This window comes from Salvelinus sp. IW2-2015, linkage group LG15 (genome assembly GCF_002910315.2).
Source record: "Salvelinus sp. IW2-2015 linkage group LG15, ASM291031v2, whole genome shotgun sequence".
Classification (NCBI taxonomy): Eukaryota; Metazoa; Chordata; class Actinopteri; order Salmoniformes; family Salmonidae; genus Salvelinus; species Salvelinus sp. IW2-2015.
The window spans coordinates 9,006,613-9,021,665 of NC_036855.1; positions in this window are offsets into that span (position 1 = coordinate 9,006,613).

A 15,053-nucleotide genomic window follows, 5' to 3' on the forward strand; every position below is an offset into this window, starting at 1 on the left:
GTCTGCGGTCCAGGGTCTTCAGCGACGGTCTGCGATCCAGAGTCTCCAGCGACGGTCTACGGTCCAGAGCTTCCTGCGACGGTCGGCAGTCCAGAGCCTCCAGCGACGGTCGGCAGTCCAGAACCTCCAGCGACGGTCGGTAGTCCAGAGCCTCCAGCGACGGTATGCAGTCCAGAGCCTCCTGCAAGGGTTCCCAGTCCGGAGCCTCCGGCAACGATCCATGTTCCGGAGTCCCCGGCGACAATCTACGGTCCGGAGCATCCGGCGACGATCTACGGTCCTGAGTCCCCGGCGACGATCCACGGTCCGGAGTCCCCGGCGACAATCCACGGTCCAGAGTCCCCGGCGACGATCCACGGTCTGGAGCCTCCGGCGACGGGATCTTGTTTATGTATTGTTGCCTGTGAGCACTATAGTAGCTACACGTTTCGTTTTGCGATTTATCGTTTTTTTTTGTTTCACTACCTAATAAAGAAGATGGAACCATACCACGCTGCACCTTGGTCCACTCATTATAACGATCGTGACAACAACGTAAAACACCAAATAATGTATGCAGAGCCGATACCCGCTAATTATCAAAATCCAGAAAAGAGCCGTTCAATTCTACAACCACCTAAAAGGAAGCAATTCCCAAACCTTCCATAACAAAGCCATCACCTACAGAGAGATGAACCTGGAGAAGAGTCCCCTAAGCAAGCTGGTCCTGGGGCTATGTTCACAAACACAAACAGACCCCACAGAGCCCCAGGACAGCAACACAATTAGACCCAACCAAATCATGAGAAAACAAAAAGATAATTACATGACATATAAGAAAGATTTAACAAATAAACATAGCAGACTAGAATGCTTTTTGGCCCTAAACAGAGAGTACACAGTGGCAGAATACCTGACCAGCTTTGACTATGTACAGACTCAGTGAGCCCATGAAATTTACAAAAATGTATTGCTACTTATTGGCATTGGGCGAACCATATACACAATCGCAAATACCACTCAAATGGACGGCAGTTCATCAAAAACATATTGCAAGCGGAACATTGCAAATGCCAAGTGTCATAAACCAAAAATCCCATAGGGGCGAGCATGCTCCACCGTAAGATTTCATATGGGAAATGGTCACAAAGTCAGGTCTCCAGGGTGAAATTTTAAAACCTCATACAAAAAGTGCTTTTTGGATGTTTTCGAAATGTTTGTCAATTATGTATGGACATACATTTGTGTTATTTTATTGAGTTTGTCCATAAGGCCTATGTTTTGTCCATTTGCCATATATGATCATAGGAAGTCGGCTTCCGAACCCAAAAGTCAGTGAACCATGTCCAAATGGTATAAGAAATGTCCATATGGCATATATCAATAATGAAAGTACCAAATCAGGATGTTATGTCCATTTGCCATATATGATCATAGGAAGTCGGCTTCCGAACCCAGAAGTCAGTGAACCATGTCCAAATGGTATAAGAAATGTCCAAATGGCATATATAAGTATTGAAAGTACCAAATCAGGATGTTATGTCCATTTGCCATATATGATCATAGGAAGTTGGCTTCTGAACCCAAAAGTCAGTGAACCATGTCCAAATGGGATAAGAAATGTCCAAATGGCATATATCAATATTGAAAGTACCACATCAGGGTGTTATGTCCATTTGTCATATTTGATCATAGGAAGTCGGACAATATAGCATACGTGTAATGGACACTGTCCAATCACTCGTTGGTGTTGATTTCAGCCTGTTCATTTGTTCATGGTAAATCCCTCAGTAAATACATTGGAAATGTACAATTGTACACTGTCCATTTGCAATGTATTACAATGGGCATTTACTATCACGAATTGGACATGCTCTAATATACTGCTGAAATGCCCAATTGTCTGGCTCGTTGAACTCGAGATGGCCTAGCATTGATAGTGGGTCCTCTCCATCGCTCGTTGGTGTTGATTTCAGCCTGTCCATTTGGTGATGATAAATCCTTCAATATATTATACTGCCAACAAGTCAGCCATCAGTCAATAACATCAATAATACTGACACCAAACTCACTTTGTCCAACTCTTTTAGAAGCCAACTATCCCATATTTCAGAGCCGGCCACAATTCATAGCGCCTTCTGTTAAAAACATTAAAAAACTTCAAAAACATAGTTACGTTCGAGCTGCGGGTCCAGTTCTGACATTATGTGTAGGCCTAGCTGAGGCATCCCTGAATCCCGAGTTCTGGGTCAATAAGTCATTCGGAACCCGAGCAGCAACCTTAATTAGTGCTAAAAATTAACTTATTTCGGGGATTGCTACGTGGTCCCTGAACGAGCTATCAGACAGAAACGTGTAGGGTCAGTCTCTATGGGCCGAGGCGGTTTCAATGCACCTAGTCTTGTGATTCTGGGACTTTCCTAAATGTCGTAATTTTTGCGATGTTAAAAATGTATTGAATACATTGCAGAGCCACAACTCACCATGCACTACCGACTTAAGCTCTAGAACAGGTTTATAAAGTTTCAGAGCTCTAGGTCTGACGCTTCTTTGATGATTCAAACGCCGGTATCTATTGCAGGCTCTATATGTCTGTAAGCCCCACACTGTGTCACTCCATCCTGGCTGTGTGTGTGTGTGTGTGTGTGTGTGTGTGTGTGTGTGTGTGTGTGTGTGTGTGTGTGTGTGTGTGTGTGTGTGTGTGTGTGTGTGTGTGTGTGTGTGTGTGTGTGTGTGTGTAAGTTCTTTCTTGGACATCTGATGGGAGAACTGACTGATTTACAGTTCATGAGGGTTGCCTAATCACACATATTACATTTTGGAAAGATGTGATCTTTTTAAACACATATCCTCATTGGGGCAGGCTTTTACAGAATACTGAGTTTCAAGTCTTTACGTGAAAAACTAACTGATTTACAGAGGGTTGAATGCAGTGTTTTTCACTAATTGTAGGTTGTGAAATCAAAACCACTTTTAGGGTCAATTTATTCACTTCCGGTTGCTCCAGGAAGCTTAAAATCAACACAGGTAATCCTCATAGTGGCCTGATGGATTGTCATTGAAGACAGTTTGATATGGCAATCATAACCCACATAGGCATCAGGTTGAAGTTATGGGAGCAGGCAATGTATTCCTATAGGAAGAGATGTCAATGCAAACTGTTAGAAGAAAACACCCTGTTTTCATTGTTAAGGGTTAATTCCACACAGTCAAGATTATGCTTGCACAGATTTGGAGGACCTGAGGAACCTTCCTGTGGTGCTTCTAGCCTTAACGGTTCTGCCACTGTCACCAAAAAGCACCTCAAATTTAGGTCAGGTTTCATTTTGGGCCTACTTTTTTGCACAGTCGCTGCGGTCAGACCGAGCGAGCTACGGTCAATGTCCTTGAACTCGGCATGGCATAGAGACTATGTTTATGCCATTTGTTTCCCTTTCTGTGATGATTTAGCCTACCCATTTTGGGATTTCAGCTCTATTTAATGGAAGTTCATACTTCCCCTTTAGGATATGAAGGGGACCGTTCAATCGTTTGATGTTGATATCTGTAGTGGTACAGCTGATCCTGAACACATGGCAAGAATTTAGAAAATTGCCTGCACAGAAGCAGAGTTAGAGCATAACCTGTAAACCCATGTTATCCTTAGGGAGAAACTCGGATGTGTCAGACTGCATGAACCGGCGAGCGCAGCTAGAATAACCGTGGTTTATCCACCCCAACCTCCCCCCGATGAGCCCATCGAAAACGGCGTGTTTCTGTATGACCCAGAGGCTGCAACATGTCCAAAGCATGTTGAAAACTACTTGAAACTGAGCTGCACTTCCTAACCTCCTGCCAAATGTATGCCCATATCAGAGACACATATTTCCCTCAGATTACATAGACCACCAAAGAATTTGAAAACAAATTCAATTTTGATAAACTCCCATATCTATTGGGTGAAATACCACAGTGTGCAATGACAGCAGCAATATATGTGATCTGTTGCCACAAGAAAAGGGCAACCAGTGAAGAACAAACACCATTGTAACTACAACCCATATTATTGTTAATTTCCCTTCTGTACTTTAACTATTTGCACATAGTCACTATAACAGAGCTCCAGAGTTCCTCTGTGGAGATGGGAGAACCTTCCAGAAAGACAACCATCTCTGCAGCACTCCACCAATCAGGCCTTTATGGTAGAGTGGCCAGACGGAAGCCACTCCTGCTTGGAGTTTGCCAAAAGGCACCTAAAGGACTCTTAGACCATGAGAAACAAGATTATCTGGTCTGATGAAACCAAGATCAAACTCTTTGGACTGAATGCCAAGCATCAAGTCTGGAGGAAAACTGGCACCATCCCTATGGTGAAGCATGGTGGTGGCAGCATCATGCTGTGGGGATGTTTTTCAGCAGCAAGGACTGGGAAACTAGTCAGGACTGAGGGAAAGATTAATGGAGCAAAGTACAGAGAGATCCTTGAAGAAAACCTGCTCCAGGGCGCTCAGAACCTCAGACTGTGGCGAAGGTTCACCTTCCAAAAGGACAACGACCCTAAGCACACAGCAAAGACAACGCAGGAGTGGCTTCGGGACAAGTCTCTGAATGTCCTTGAGTGGACCAGCCAGAGCCAGGACTTGAACCCGATCGAACATCTCTGGAAAGACCTGAAAATAGCTGTGAGGCGACGCTCCCCATCCAACCTGACAGAGCTTGAGTGGTTCTGAGCTTATATCAACATTACCCAGGTAAGCTAACAGTTACAGAAATCAGGAATGCAAACAGGCTCTATCTATCTGAGCTACTGTGTCCAACACACTACGACCTGTTATGTTGGGCGCCTTCTGACCAATGATATGTATTGTTAAAATAAAGGTTTAAGGAATTACAGGCATGCACCACATTACTACAAGACTTAACAGCTCACATAATCAAGCCTGGTGGTCTGGTAAGTATAAAAGCAAAGCTTGCTTTAATTTAATGGGATACTATCTTATTGTGGTGTGTGAAGAATCCAATACTTTTCCTTGTATGTGGTACAAATCACATTATTATGGGATCCACCTCCTCTCAGACTATGAACCTGCAAAAATAAATATGACAACCTATCACGTTTCAGGTAAGACCCAGACGCAGACAACGTCAAAGTAACAACAGTTTATTATTAACCCAACAGGGGCAGGCAAAAGACAGGTCAAGAGCAGGCAGGGGTCAGTAATCCAGATAGGTGGGGCAAAAGTACAGGACGGCAGGCAGGCTCAGGGTAAGGCCAGGCAGAAAAGGTCAAAACCGGGAAAACTAGAAAACAGGAACAATCGAGAGACAGAACAAAGGGAAAAACGCTGGTAGGTTTGACGAAACAAAACAAACTGGCAACAGACAAACAGAGAACACAGGTATAAATACACAGGGGATAATGAGGAAGATGGGCGACACCAGGAGGGGGGTGGAGACAATCATAAAGGCAGGTGAAACAGATCAGGGTGTGACACAACCGAATTCAAAAATATCAGTTGCTGAAAACATCTGGTCAAACAAGAAACATGTGGGAGGATTTGACAGCTTTAGCGGAGGAGGGGACAGGAGAAATGAATGTTCATCACTCACCATGCTAGGTCATCAGATGCTCCCCAAAAAATATGTCCCTGCAAAAACAATTTACGCTAACTAGCTATGTTTTTTCCTCATTGGACCTGCGTTTACAATGTATCAAATTTAAGTTTGTGTGTAGTTGTTGGTTTAGCTTTCTGTACCTTTGTAGAAAGTAAGGTCTGCATGTGTAGACGCTTATTGCGTAATGATTGCAAGGTGTCACAATATATTTTCCAACTGTTCCAACTGTTGTCCCAACTGCCTACCAACTGTCCCATTATCAATCAAATCAATCAAATGTATTTAAAAAGCCCTTCTTACATCAGCTGATGTCACAAAGTGCTGTACAGAAACACAGCCTAAAACCCCAAACAGCAAGCAATGCAGGTGTAGAAGCACGGTGAAAAACTCCCTAGAAAGGCCAGAACCTAGGAAGAAACCTAGAAAGGAAGGCTATGAGGCTATGAGGGGTGGCCAGTCCTCTTCTGGCTGTGCCGGGTGGAGATTATAACAGAACATGGCCAAGATGTTCAAATGTTCATAGATGACCAGCAGGTTCAGATAATAATAATCACAGTGGTTGTAGAGGGTACAACAGGTCAGCACCTCAGGAGTAAATGTCAGTTGGCTTTTCATAGCCGATCATTCAGAGTATCTCTACCACACCTGCTGTCTCTAGAGAGTTGAAAACAGCAGGTCTGGGACAAGGTAGCACGTCCGGTGAACAGGTCAGGGTTCCATAACCACAGGCAGAACAGTTGGAACTGGAGCAACAGCACGAGCAGGTGGACTGGGGTGTTGGGGATGAATCAGAATTAGTTGGGTAACATAGATAAGATGTTTTATTTTCATAATATGCTTGTGATATACTTGTCATTAAAATATTTCCCTTTGGACTATAGGGTTGGCAGTTGCAGTTATCACTTTTCAGCTAGGGCTTAGTCACTTGGGGCCCAGAGAGGGGAGAGGTCAGGCTTGTCTTCATAGGTCAATGTATCTGTTAAACAATGTCTGTACGCCAGTCACTCCCTCCTTTTCTCATTGGGGGGAGGAGTATGGCAGTGTCTGGAACCATTGTATGTCCCCTCTGAGGTTGCCCTTATCTTGACCTAGTATATGACCTAAGAGGCTCACTGTCTTCAGTGAGTGTTGTGCAGGTTTGGGTGTATTTGAGATGGGTGTATCTGGAATTGACAATTGATATATGCCATTGGATGAGGTAATGTTTTAGTACTATAAAGTACCAAGAATGAGATAAGAACCTTGTTTAGGAGACCAAACTGAACGATAATTTATAGCGAATGCTGTCTAGCTATGGGATACTCCTCTCTCAAGTAAAATTCTTTCTTTGTGAAGCAGTTCCTATTATCTGTGGTTTGTCATGTCGACTAGGGGTGGATCTTTGCTATAAAAGATCTCAGTTGCCATTATGTTGGCCACTCTCAACTTTTCATTAGAGATACTGAAATGTTGAAAGTCAAAATGCTATTGCAAAAGCTTAATTATTATTAAAGGTGAAGTTTAAGTATAACTCTGACTGGTGTGTGGTTTGCTCTCTCATCATTTGGTGATACAGGAAATTGCCACGACAGGGGACAGCAAGGAGTCATCCGGCCATGTAGTCCTGAGGCATGGTCCTAGGGCTCAGGTCCTGAGAGAGAGAGAGAGAAGAGAGAGAAGGAGAGAGAGAGAGAGAGAGAGAGAAGAGAGAGAGGAGAGAGAGAGAGGAGAGAGAGAAGAGAGAGAGAGAGAGAGAGAGAGAGAGAGAGAGAGAGAGAGAGAGAGAAGGAGAGAGAGAGAGAGAGAAGAGAGAAGAAGAGAGAGAGAGAGAGAAGAGAGAGAGAGAGAGAGAGAGAGAGAGACGAGAGAGAGAGAGAGAGAGAGAACTTAAATTCACACAGGACACCAGACACATAAACTATTGCAGCAATAAATACTGGAGGCTGAGACAGAGGGGTCGGGAGACACTGTGGCCCCGTCGGACGATACCCCCGGACAGGGCCAAACAAGCAGGATATAACCCACCACTTGCCAAAGCACAGCCCCCACACCACTAGAGGATATCTTCAACTACCACCTCACTTTCCTGAAGACAAGGCCGAGTATAGCCCACGAATCCACGAAGCCCACGGGGGGGGGCAACCCGGACAGGAAGACCACGTCAGTGACTCAAACCATCAAGTGACGCACCCCTCCTAGGGACGGCATGGAAGAGCACCAGTAAGCAGCTGATTCAGCCCCGCGTAAATAGGGTTTGATGCAGAGAATCCCAGTGGAGGAGGGGAACTGGCCAGGCAGAGACAACAAAGACAGTTTGTTGTTCCAGTGCTCTTTCGCTCACCTTCAATTCCTGGGACAGACTACACTCAATCATAGGACTACTGAAGAGATGAGTCTTCAATAAAGACAAACTGCCTCCAGCTGTTTGCTTAGAATTATTGGGACAGTAAGGAGGCCTGCGCGGTACAACATCCGGCGCCGCCTCGCTTCGCGTTCCTTGAAAATATGCAGTATTTTGTTTTTTTTGTGTTTATTTCTTACATTCGGTACCCCAGGTAATCTTGGTTTCATTACATACAGTCGGGAGGAACTACTGAATATACGATTAACGTCAACTCATCATCGTTCCTACCAGAATATGACTTTCCCGAAACGGATCCAGTGTTTTGCCTTCCACCCAATACAATGGATCTGATCCCAGCCGGCGACCCTGTGCGACGCGTAAAGGGGCAAACGAGGCGGTCTCCTGGCCAGGCTTCGGAGACGGGCACATCGCGCTCCCTCCCTAGCATACTACTCGCACAATGTCCAGTCTCTTGACAATAAGGTTGATGAAAATCCGAGCACGGGTAGCATTCAGAGAGACATCAGGGATTGCAACGTGCTCTGCTTCACGGAAACATGGCTAACTCAAGAGACGCTACGGAGTCGGTGCAGCCAGCTGGTTTCTTCATGCATCGCGCCGACAGAAACAAACATCTTTCTGGTAAGAAGAAGGGGGGGGGGGGGTATGCCTTATGATACGAGACGTGGTGTGATCATCATAACAACACACAGGAACTCAAGTCATTCTGTTCACCTGATCTAGAACTCCTCACAATAAAATGTCGACGCATTATCTACCAGGGAATTCTCTTCAATCATAATCACAGCCTTATATATTCCCCCCAAGCAGACACATCGATGGCCCTGAAGAACTTTATCTGACTCTTTGTAAACTGGAAACCAAACACCCTGAGGCTGCATTCATCGTAGCTGGGGATTTTAACAAAGGCTAATCTAAAAACAAAACTCCCTAAATTCTATCAGCATATCGATTGTGCTACCAGGGCTGGAAAAACCTAGATCATTGTTATACTAATTTCCGCGACGCATATAAGGCCTCCCCCGCCCCCCTTTCGGAAAAGCTGACCACGACTCATTTTGTTGATTCCAGCCTACAAACAGAAACTAAAACAACAAGCTCCGCGCTCAGGTCTGTTCAACGCTGGTCGCGACAATCTGATTCACGCTTCAAGACTGCTTCGATCACGCGGATTGGAATATGTTCCGCATTGCGTCCAACAACAATATTGACGAATATGCTGATTCGGTGAGCGAGTTCATTAGGAAGTGCATTGACGATGTCGTACCACAGCAACGATTAAAACATTCCCAAACCAGAAACCGTGGATTGACGGCAGCATTCGCGTGAAACTGAAAGCGCGAACCACTGCTTTTTAACCAGGGCAAGGTGACCGGAAGCATGACCGAATACAAACAGTGTAGCTATTCTCTCCAAGGCAATCAAACAGGCTAAGTCCGAGTACAGAGACAAAATCGAGTCGCAATTCAACAGCTCAGACACAAGAGGTATGTGGCAGGGTCTACAGTCAATCACGGATTACAAAAGAAACCAGCCCGTGCGGACCAGGATGTCTTGCTCCAGACAGGCTAAACAACTTTTTTGCCCGCTTTGAGGACAATACAGTGCACTGACACGGCCCCTACCAAACCTGCGGGCTCTCCTTCACTGCAGCGAGGTGAGTAAAACATTTAAACGTGTTAACCTCGCAAGGCTGCAGGCCAGACGGATTAGCCAGCCGCGTCTCAGAGCATGCGCAGACCAGCTGGCTGGTGTGTTTACGGACATATTCATCAATCCTTATTCCAGTCTGCTGTTCCACATGCTTCAAGAGGGCCACCATTGTTCCTGTTCCCAAGAAAGCTAAGGTAATGAGCTAAACGACTACCGCCGTAGCTCCTTCCGTCATCATGAAAGTGCCTTTGAGAGACTAGTCAAGGACCATATTACCTCCACCCTACCGACACCCTAGACCGCATCCAATTTGCTTACCGACACCAATAGGTCAAGAGACGACGCAATCGCAACCACACTGCACACTTGCCTAACCCATCTGGACAAGAGGAATACTATGTGAGAATGCTGTTCATCGATTACAGCTCAGCATTTAACACCATAGTCCCCTCCAAACTCGTCATCAGCTTCGAGACCCTGGGTCTCGACCCCGGCTGTGCAACTGGGTCCTGGACTCCTGACGGGGCCGCCCCCAGGTGGTGAGGGTAGGTAACAACTATCTCCACCCCGCTGATCCTCAACACTGGGGCCCACAAGGGTGGTTTGAGCCCTCTCCTGTACTCCCTGTTCACCCACGACTGCGTGGCCATGCACGCCTCCAACTCAATCATCAAGTTTGCAGATGACAACTACAGTGGTAGGCTTGATTACAACAACGACGAGACGGCCCTACAGGAGGAGGTGAGGGCCTCGGAGTGTGGTGTCAGGAAAATAACCTCACACTCAACGTCAACAAAACAAAGGAGATGATTGTGGACTTCAGGAAACAGCAGAGGGGAGCACCCCCTATCCACATCGACGGGTCAGTAGTGGAGAAGGTGGAAAGTTTTAAGTTCCTCGGTGTACACATCACGGACAACTGAATTGGTCCACCCACACAGACAGCGTCGTGAAGAAGGCGCAGCAGCGCCTCTTCAACCTCAGGAGGCTGAAGAATTCGGCTTGTCACAAAAGCACTCACAAACTTCTACAGATGCACAATGCGAGAGCATCCTGTCGGGCTGTATCACCGCCTGGTACGGCAACTGCTCCGCCCACAACCGTAAGGCTCTCCAGAGGGTAGTGAGGTCTGCAGAACGCATCACCGGGGGCAAACTACTGCCCTCCAGGACACCTACACCACCCGATGTCACAGAAGGCATAAAGATCATCAAGGACAACAACCACCCAAGCACTGCCTGTTCACCCCGCTATCACTCAGAAGGCGAGGTCAGTACAGGTGCATCAAAAGCAGGGACCGAGAGACTGAAAAAACAGCTTCTTATCTCAAGGCCATCAGACTGTTAAACAGCCACCACTAACATTTAGCGGCCGCTGCAACATACTGACTCAACTCCAGCCACTTTAAAAATGGGAATTGATGGGAAATTATGTAAAAATGTACCACTAGCCACTTTAAACAATGCCACTTAATATAATGTTTACATACCCTACATTACCATCTCATATGTATATACTGTACTCTATATCATTACTGGCATCTTGCATCTTTATTGTAATACATGTACCACTAGCCACTTTAAACTATGCCACTTTATGTTTACATACCCTACAGTACTCATCTCATATGTATATAACGTACTCTATACATCTACTGCATCTTGCCTATGCCGTTCTGTACCACATCATTCATATATCTTTATGTACATATTCTTTATCCCTTTACACTTGTGTGTGTATAAGGTAGTAGTTGTGATTTGTTAGGTTTAGATTACTTGTTGGTTATTACTGCATTGTCGGAACTAGAAGCACAAGCATTTCGCTACACTCGCATTAAATCTGCTAACCATGTGTATGTGACTAATAACATTTGATTTGATTTGATTTGATTTGTCTTGTGACGTAGCGTATGTGTAGGTATGTATGGCAGGACCAAATCGGAAAGGTAGGTAGGAGCAAGCCGGTGTAATGCTTTGTAGGTTAGCAGTAAAATCTTGAAATCAGCCCTATCCTTAACAGGAAGCCAGTGTAGAGAGGCTAGAGTAATGTGATCTATTTTTGTGGTGCTAATCAAGATTCTAGCAGCCGTGTTTAGCACTAACTGAAGTTTTTTTTGTGCTTTATCCGGGTATTCGGAAAGTAGAGCATTGCAGTATTTTAATCTAGAAGTGACAAAAGCATGGATTAATTTTTCAGCATAATTTTTGGACAGAAAGTTCCTGATTTTTGCAATGTTACGTAGATGGAAAAAAGCTGTTCTTGACACAGTCTTGATATGTTCGTCAAAAGAGAGATCATGGTCCAGAGTAACGCATAGGTCCTTCACAGTTTTGTTTGAACGACTGTACAACCATCAAGATTAATTGTCGGATTCAACAGAAGGTCTCTTTGTTTCTTGGGACCTAGAACTAGCATCTCTGTTTTGTCCGAGTTTAAAAAGTAGAAAATTTGCCGCCTTCTACTTCCTTATGTCTGAAACACAGGCTTCCAGGGAGGGCGAATTTGGGGCTTCACCATGTTTCATCGAAATGTACAGCTGTGTGTCGTCCGCATAGCAGTGAAAGTTGACATTGTGTTTCCGAATGACATCACCAAGAGGTAAAATATATAGTGAAAACAATAGTGGTCCTAAAACAGAGCCTTGAAGAACACCGAAATATACAGTTGATTTGTCAGAAGATAAACCATCTACAGACACAAACTTATATCTTTCTGACAGATAAGATCTAAACCAGGCCAGAACTTGTTCGTGTAGACCAATTTGGGTTTCCAATCTCTCTAAAAGAATGTGGTGATCGGTGGTATCAAAAGCAGCACTAAGGTCTAGGAGCACGAGGACAGATGCAGAGCCTCGTCTGACGCCATTAAAAGGTAATTTACCACCTTCACAAGTGCAGTCTCAGTGCTATGATGGGGTCTAAAACCAGATAGAAGCGTTTAGTATACATTGTTTGTCTTCAGGAAGGCAGTGAGTTGCTGCGCAACAGATTTTTCTAAAAGTTTTGAGAGGAATGGGTGAATCGATATAGGCCGATAGTTTTTAAAATATTTTCTGGGTCAAGGTTTGGCTTTATCAAGAAAGGCTTTATTACTGCCACTTTTAGTGAGTTTGGTACACATCCGGTGGATAGGTAGCCGTTTATTATGTTCAACATAGAAGGGCAAAGCACAGGTGTCAGTAGTGAGTGCAGGAGTCAGGCGCAGAGAGCAGGGTAGTTCAAAAGATGTGGATCTTTAATATTCCAACACAACCAGAGAGACGGTCACGCCACACACACAACGGCGCGTAAAGTCCCAGTCCAACAAACAGGACGAAAACTGATCAGGAAAAGAAACCACAAGAATAATCAAACACCACAAACAGAAAAACAAGCCCGCACAAAAGCCGGCGGGCCTACTGGGTTTAAATAGCCCACAACCAAACCTAAACACGAAACAGGTGCAACAAATCAGACACAACTAAATGAAACAGAAAAGGGGATCGGTGGCAGCTAGTAGGCCGGCGACGACGACCGCCGAGCGCCGCCCGAACAGGAAGAGGCACCATCTTCGGCGGGATTCGTGACAACAGGAAGCAGCGCTTTCAGTAGTTTAGTTGGAATAGGGTCCAGTATGTAGCATGAAGGTTTAGAGGCCATGACTATTTTCATCAATGTGTCAAGAGATATAGTGTTAAAAAACTTGAGTGTCTCCCTTGATCCTAGGTCCTGGCAGTGTTGTGGAGACTCAGGACAACTTAGCTTTGGAGAAATACGCAGATTTAAAGACTCCGTAATTTTCTTTCTAATGATCATGATCTTCTCGTCAAGGAAGTTCATGAATTTATCACTGCTGAAGTTAAAGCCATCTTCTCTTGGGGAATTCTGCTTTTTAGTTAGCTTTGCAACCGTATCAAAAGTACATTTTGGATTGTTCTTATTTTCCTCAATTAGGTTGTAAAAATAGGATGATCGAGCAGCAGTGAGGGCTCTTCAATACTGCACGGTACTGTCTTTCCAAGCTAGTCGGAAGACTTCCAGTTTGATGTAGAGCCATTTCTGTTCCAATTTTCTGGAAGCTTGCTTCAGTGCTCGGATATTTTCTGTATACCAGGGAGCTAGTTTCTTATGACAAATGTTTTTTGTTTTTAGGGGTGTGGCTGCAACATATTAGGCAAGGTTAAATTGAGTTCCTCAGTTAGGTGGTTAACTGATTTTTGTACTCTGACGTCCTTGGGTAGGTGGAGGGAGTCTGGAAGGGCATCTAGGAATCTTTGGGTTATCCGAGAATTTATAGCACGGCTTTTGATGATCCTTGGTTGGGGTCTGAGCAGATTAGTTGTTGCAATTGCAAACGTAATAAAATGGTGGTCCGATAGTCCAGGATTATGAGGAAAAACATTAAGATCCACAACATTTATTCCATGAGACAAAACTAGGTCCAGAGTATGACTGTGGCAGTGAGTAGGTCCGGAGACATGTTGGACAAAACCCACTGAGTCGATGGTGGCTCCAAAAGACTTTTGGAGTAGTCTGTGGACTTTTCCATGTGAATATTAAAGTCACCTAAATGTTTAATATTATCTGGTTTTAATGTCCATTCTAGAATGCCCTTCTTGCCAATCAGAAATGAGTATTCAACAATGCTGTGGTATAACATAATAAAAGAAGTTAGCGGCAGGTGGACGTGCAAAATCCACCGTCATAGTTTGGATGAAGCCTGAGCTGGAATGTGAAGCTAACTGAAGCTGATTAGCTTTATAAAGGCCTGAGTAGATCCAGCTTGCATTGTAGTATACCACTCTGAGATTTTTAAAGTGGTAATCATTAGTTGAAACGATAACAAAGCATTCTACCCACCACTGTTTCACTAAAAAGCTGAGGGATGGGACTAGGGAAATGTAACCACTCTCAAATTCAATTGTAACCACTCTCAAATTCATAGACAGTGCTATGGATGCAATAACTGACCATCCATGATATCACAATTATAGTTTTAACCATGCTTTGAGGCTATACAGTGTTTGTTTACATTTAATTTGTTTACAAACATTGTAGTAAAACAAGCTTATATTTTGGGTTGTGATGGGGTACGACAGTTGAACTAAGCTCACGAGGCATTTATATATATATTTATATATTTATTTATATTCGTCAAGAAACATCATTAGTTTACAAGTCCAAATATGGATGTAGGTACTGCAGATTGCCACTTTAAATGATCAAATATGATCAATGCCTCAAGGGTCTTTAATAGCCTGGGTTACTGTCTGAAATACTGTACGAACACAAACAGTGGTGTCCCCATACTACTAGGACTATTGGGAGAACAGAAAGAAGTGTCAGAAAGTAGGCCACCTCATCCCTAGGCTATTCTCTTTTGTCTTTGAGGCTCCTTCTTGGATTAGGGAAAAGGCACTGCTTGTTCAGTACAATTTCTGGGTAGGCACAGCACCGTGCTTGCTTTAAAATCGCTTCAAGATTTTTACACAGCAGTGCAACAG